We start from the raw sequence: 6,379 nt of genomic DNA, 5'->3' as shown, positions 1-6,379 counted from the left end.
CTCTCCACTTACCGTCTCCACTGGGGGAGTCATAAAGCTGCTCAGACTTCCAATGACCTCACCTGTAAAATGGGTCTAATAGTACTCACCTCACCAGGCTGACATTTGGCAATAAAAGAGAGAATGAGTTTTGTTCTGTGCTTTTAATTTTTATGTATTTACTTTTGACTGCACTGGGTCTTCATTGCTGCATGAGCTCCTGTCTAGTTGTGGTGCAGGGGCTTCTGATTTCGGAGGCTGCTCTTGTGGAGCATGGGGTCTAGGATGTGGGCTTCAGGAGGTGCAGCACTGGGCTCAGTAGTTGTGGCACGGGGGCTCGGTTGCCCCCCGGCATGTGGATCTTAGTTCCTAGATCAGGGGTTGAACCTGTATCCCCTGCACTGGCAGGCAGATTCTTAACCACTGGACCACCAAGGAAGTCCCGAGAATGAGTGTTTAATTACCCTCTAACAGTTCCTAGCAAAAAGCATAAACAAGCCTTCATAAATAAATCATGATGCATCTATACAGTGGAATACATGTCCATTAAAAAATGGTAATATGTACATATATTTATTGACACAGAACTATCTGTGACATGTTAAGGAAAGGAAGTTACAAAAACACTTAGTGTCCCAAGATCATTTTTATGTAACTATATATAAATTTAAAATGTACTCATATATATTGTGCTTCTAGAAAGGAGGCTTACCAAAATGCTAATAATTATTACCAATAGGTTGTGGAATTCTGGAAGGTTCTTACTTTCTTCACTATTCTTTTTGAAAACTGCCTGAACCCTCCTTTTCTTGGCGGGGGTCGGGCGTGCAGTCCCGATCCGCGTGATGTACAGAGGTAGAGGGAACGGGCTCTGGCCCCCTCAGCGTCATGTCTTCGGTACCAGCGGCCAGCAATCCGCCGGTTCTATCCTCAAGCGCCGGGACACAGAGCAAAAAAAAAAAAAAAAAAAAACTGCCTGAATAATGATAAAGCTATTGTTTTGGAAATGAATCTTTAGGAATTCCATGCATAACGTCATGATAAATTTGAAGACTTGGAGGAAAAAACATATGTAACTGGTAATTTGGCTGTATATTCCAAAGCTGAATATGCAACGACCATCGGGATTGGTGAGCAATAAACAGACACTGGCTCACTGTGCCACATACTAGTTGACTCTGTGTAAGTATGTAACCTTTATGAGCTTCCATTTTTCTTGCTAAAAAATAGCTTTTCGTTAGACCTACAAGTTCCTCTCCAGCACCGACATTTTCTCTTCCATTCATTTAACAAATATTCACTGAGCACCTATCACATGAACACTTAAGCATCAGAGACATGTGATGAAGAGTTGAGATGAAGCCTCTGACCCCGTGGAACTGACATTCTAAAGGACATCAAGTAAGAGGAAGACACAGGATGTGTTCAGCTGGTAGGTGCTAAGGTCCAGTGGCGACCGGGAATGGTGAGGGCTCCTCAGCTGCAGGGAAGAGTGGCAAGCACCGAGCAGACCAGGCATTTTTGAGGAGCAAAGTGGCCAGAGTGAGCTGGACTCGGGGACTTTTAAACTGTGGGCCTGAACTCAGAATAGATACCCAGAGCTCAATGCTAATGACTAACCAAAGGGGCAAAATCTTAAGAAACGAGGTATCTGCTCAATCCAAACTCTTCAGAAAGGAGATATTCATAATTTTGGAGATGCAGAAAAGATTCACTTTTGATATTGTCTATGCATTTGGCTGTCATGAATAGAAAACCTAACTCAAAGCTAATATATTTGACCAAAATCATAGGACTAATAATATCAGGACCAGGCATTTATAAATATAAAGATAAATCTTCTAATATTTATAGAAATCCATTGAATTAGGGATTGTTATCCCTGTTTGGACTTGAGGAATCCAAGACTGAAAGAGAGGAAATTAGTCGTCTAAGATCTCGTTGCTTGTGAGCAGAAGAGCTGGGATGTTTGGAGTTCAAGTTCATGGCCTTTCCACCAGATGTAGAATAAAGATTCAAGCCGCCCTCTTCTCACAGATTATAACCAACTAGGAGAAGCCCACACATGCTCTGTCTAGAGAAAAGAGGCAGATTTTAACCAGAAAGCAGCTACATGAGGTCTAAGCACCTCCAGTGGGAGATGAATTCCAATGCAGCCAAGCCGCGCTGGTCAGATATTATCTACTCTTCACATTGCCGTTATTCTCATTGATCGGTACTTAGAGAAAACAGGGTGAGGATGCTTAAGCTGGATCTTATTCACCCTGACAATGAGAGTCTCCAAATTTAATGATTCACTTTGGCGCTGAGGAGAGACCAGTCCAGAGTTGCTGTGAGAATTGCAGACTGTCATTAACAGTAGGAGCTGCTGTTGTTGTGTTAGCCATAAAAAATTAAAGTCTTGATTTCTCTGGGCTTTAAGGCAGGTTTTCAGACAAAGTAGCCAGGGCATAAGGCTTAATGTTAGGATTCCCAGTGTCTCCTTCGCAGGCTGAATGCCTATTTTGTCTTGACTTCTTGGCTATCACTTTCAAAGTGTAGATGCGGTTATTATTTACTCTTCAGACAAAAGAATGGAGTGAGCAATGCTTCATTCTCTGGAGGACTCTCCCTGTGTCTTCTAATAGGCCTCTGGCTCTTCATTCATGTTAGTCCTTTCCTTTCAGTCCTGCTGCCTCATCACCAGATCTGGGTTCTAATGTTGTTTGGGGATCAGCAGAGCAAAGCCAAAACCTGGCCCAGAAGCAGGAGTTCAAATCTTGAGTTCAAATCCTGTTCCCATGCTCACTGTGGAATCTAAGTTAATTCTCTTTATCTTGCTATGATTCTGTAGAGATTAAGTGAACTCATATAGAAAATGTCTGTAACATAGTAGGAGCCCAATATATGTTCAGTTCAGTTCAGTCTCTCAGTCGTGTCCGACTCTTTGCGACCCCATGAATCGCAGCACGCCAGGCCTCCCTGTCCATCACCGACTCCCGGAGTTTCGTTGTTATTATCAACAACCGAATTCTAACCATGTGCCCTAGTCATACATGCCATTACCCATGATGACTCAGATACATCAGACATTGAGAAACACTCCTTTATTGAGACCCTCTCTCCTTTACCCCTGTCATTCTCCACCCCCAGGACATTCTGATGATCTTCCTTTTCCCCTTTCCCTTGTTGTCCTTATCCTCTTTCCTTTGGCTGCACCGCACAGCTTGTGGGATCTAGTTCCTCAGCCAGGGATTGAACCCATGCCCTTGGCAGTGAAAGCACAGAGTCCGAACCACTGGACCTCCAGGGAATTCCCTCCTTGTACTTTTTTGTACCCTTCATAAGTTGACGGTTTTAGTTAAGTAGTCTTGATGGTATCTTTTTACTTACTTTGGCTCTAGAAGAAGCCAAAGTCCATATAATTAAAGTCCAGTCTCTTTATCCACACTTGGAGCACAGCAATGGGAGAAGGTTGGTAATATTATACACTCTTCTGCTCATCAGTGTTACTGCAAAAACACAGTTGCATGCAATAATGAGGAGGGCTTTGCTCTCTTTACAAATTAATGAATTAATAAATGGACCAGGAGAGGGAGCATCAAGTTTGTGAAGCTGCCTTTCTGCACACCTCACACTTCTACTCCCTTGATATTTAACCAGTAATCAGAGTAAAATGGACCATGAAGGGAAGCTATGAAAATCACAGGGTTCTGCTCCAGGCTCGAGACTTAAGATAATTATCTGCAACTTGAATTTCCCAACCTCTGGTAGAAATGAGGTCATCTTGATAGCCATGGCTGAATTGGTCACCCCAGCTTCTAATGCAGGACCTCCATCCAGTTTTCTTTGAGGTGTCGCCCCAGGATACCTAGGAGTCCTGAAAGGATATCTTACGTGGAGACTGAAAAAGTCCGCTTCTCAGGGATGTCAGTGCTTCACGAGGTGTCCTCTGGAATCACCGCCCACGGACTCCAGTACACGGAGACCGTCAGTCCTCTCCACTGTCCTCTGGGCGTAACCACTAAACACACCAGTGTCCCCTCAGGACCAGGTCAGGGCAGGCTTTCATGACAACACAGGAGGCCTCTCATCACTCCAGGGCTCGAATTAGGCCTAGTAGCCTAGGTCCCAAAGTGGAAGTGGCCTATGACCCAGGCCTCAAGGCATCCTATTTCTGCCAGCAGCCCTCTCCCCACAGACTCAGACAAAGTGGTGTTTTGTCCACCTGCACTCCGGATCCCAGAGAGGAGCTGTGGACCTAACAGCCTTTGTACAGACCCCCTACCTCCCCAAACCAGTGAACACCATGTTCACAGATAGCGTGACTCTCAGTGTAAGATCCTCTCTTAAGCCACTGAAGGCAAAATCCTTGCTATCTAGGAGCTTGTTTGATTTTAAATCCTACTGTTTTCTGGAAGCATCCCGGTCTTTCTCCATTCAGATTGTGTAGGACACTTGGAGTAACAAATGGCTAGGCCATCTTAAAGCTCCAGGGCTACAAGAGCAGTCTCCTTTCCCCATCAGCCAAGGGCTGAGGAAACAAGATGAGCACCGCGTGGTCTTGCCCCAGCGGAGCTCAGAGCCCAGTAGGAGGACAGGCAACTTTGTCATTGATTATTCAGGGAAGGATGCCATGAGAACACAGCATTTAGGTTTGGAAACCTAAATCAGACAAAAAGAGTCAAGGAAGGAGACTTCAAGAAGAATAAATGTTTGGGGATGTGTTTTGAAGAACAAAAGAAGTTAGCTAAATAACAAAATGTGAGATGGAAAGGGATTTGTGTGAAAGTGATACATGAGGAAAGGCTTGCTTAGTTTTAGCAGTTATGGGTAATTCCACAGTTTCCTAGGAAAGGTAGCTATTATTTATCAGACCAAAGATTTCTGTTACTAGGATGGGGGTACGGTGAGGAGGAAGGATGTACTAGCTCCTTTAACATTTCCCTCAAGGGGACCACATTTAAGCTTAAGCTACTGGAGAATTACTAGTGTTAATCAAAGGTAAGCATTTATAAAATGAAGGATAACATCTTATAGCTGCTCTTCAATTCCTTAAAAAAAAAATCTAAAGATGAAAAATGTCTTGTTGTAAGCCACAGTGTGCTTGCCCAACAAGATTGGAATTTTCCTTGAACTTGAGGGCTTGACTTTCTCAGGAAACCTCTCTCTGGTCCCACACTAGGTCAGACCTTGCACTTGTACACACTAGAGTCCTGTACTGTTCTTTATCCCAGTTCATGAAAAATGTGTATGTGTGGGTGTGTGCATGTGTGTGAGATTCAGTTGTTCTACCTCCTAGGAGTACAATCTTAATCTGTTTTCTCTCTGCTCTATCATCAGTGTCCAGCACAATGTCTGACACAAAATACATGCTAGATGTGTTGATTCTGCGGCTCCTGCCATTGTGTACTGTTCTGTTGTGATTTTCACTATTAGAATTTTGTCTCTATGGAGAAAACAAGAATTGTGTTAGGAGGAGGAGAAAGCTATAGTCATTCAGGTTAGCTGATATGACCTGGTCATATAAGAGGTTAAGGGTCACGGGGGTATTTAGAGCTCTCAGAGCCAATTGCCAGGTAAGAGGCCGTCACTTAGAACAGAAGCTTTCAAGTGATGTCCAGGATGAAAAGAATGATAGGTTTGTTTTTTTCCAAGGGACATAAGCTATGGCAGACACACAGGACCAAATACATTATTTACAGGGTCCAGTGCAAAATGCCAATGCAAGGCCTCTTGCTCAGAAAGTATCAAGAATTTCAAGACAGTGACAGAAGAGCATTTACACAAGTGCAGGGCCTTTGTGTGACTACACAGACTGTATACCCACTGTAATAGGGAAGAAAACACTGGCTCCTATTAGATCTGTTCCTTTTCACTTTAATCTTTGTGTTCTGTTGCCCAGGAGCTTAGTCCTGGTGGCCCTGCTTTTGTAAAAGAATGTTGCCTATAGGCTGAAATATACAGGAGAGACTATTCTCAAGGCTCTGACCTTTAAGAGTCCATCCATACAGAGATGAAAAGTTGCAGGATAGAGAATAACATTTGCCTTGTTGGAGGTCTACATGAACATTATGAACTGTGTGGACTGCTACAAGAATAGAGAATTCTTACAAGAATTTTGCAACAACTAACCATGCCCCTCTCTCAAGCTGCCTTTAAAAGTGCTTTGCTGAGGGTCTCCCTGGTGGCTCAGTGGTAAAGAGTCTGCCTGCCACTGCAGGAAACACAAGTTTGATCCCCGATCTGGGAAGATCCCGCATGCCATAGAACAGCTAAACCCATGTGCCACAGCTACTGAGCCTGTGCTCTGAGAGCCTGGAAAGCAAAACTGTTGAGCCCACATGCATCAACTATTGAAGCCTGCGTGCCTGAGAACCTGTATTCCGTGCACTGCAACTAGAGAGTAGCCCCTACTCAC

At 43.9% G+C, this 6,379-nt stretch overlaps 1 non-coding gene across 1 annotated transcript; it reads left to right on the top strand.

Moving 5' to 3' along the window:
- Nucleotides 1–778: 778 nt before the first annotated feature.
- Nucleotides 779–927, top strand: LOC122425223. Its single transcript, XR_006264767.1, has one exon. It is a non-coding gene; the product is annotated as a small nucleolar RNA SNORA57 (small nucleolar RNA).
- The last annotated feature ends 5,452 nt before the right edge of the window (nucleotides 928–6,379 follow it).

Source organism: Cervus canadensis, chromosome 22 (assembly GCF_019320065.1).
Source record: "Cervus canadensis isolate Bull #8, Minnesota chromosome 22, ASM1932006v1, whole genome shotgun sequence".
Taxonomy (NCBI): domain Eukaryota; kingdom Metazoa; phylum Chordata; class Mammalia; order Artiodactyla; family Cervidae; genus Cervus; species Cervus canadensis.
The sequence above is the reverse complement of the archived record's forward strand: the minus strand, read 5'-3'. Positions and strand labels throughout refer to the sequence as shown.